This window comes from Psammomys obesus, unplaced genomic scaffold (genome assembly GCF_907164565.1).
Source record: "Psammomys obesus unplaced genomic scaffold, mPsaObe1.curated_primary_1811, whole genome shotgun sequence".
Lineage (NCBI taxonomy): Eukaryota > Metazoa > Chordata > Mammalia > Rodentia > Muridae > Psammomys > Psammomys obesus.
The window spans coordinates 4,353,517-4,353,837 of NW_026585690.1; positions in this window are offsets into that span (position 1 = coordinate 4,353,517).

A 321-nucleotide genomic window follows, 5' to 3' on the forward strand; every position below is an offset into this window, starting at 1 on the left:
CCAACCAACCAACCAACCAACCAACCAACCAACCAACCAACCAACCACTAACTAGCCAACTAACTAAGCAAAAACTAGCATAACCCTGCCAAACCAAAACCAACTTGACACATGCTGCGATTCAGAAGAATGAACACTAGAGGGCGCCAATGCTAAAGCCATAGTTTTCCTAGTTGGCGTCATCTGTTTCTTGAAGGGTCGACTTTTTTTTTTTTTACTGTTTATTATTATTAGTTACATTTTATTAACTCTGTATCCCAGCTGTATCTCGCTCCCTTATTCCCTCCCAATCCCACCCTCGCTCCCTCAGCTTCTCCCTGC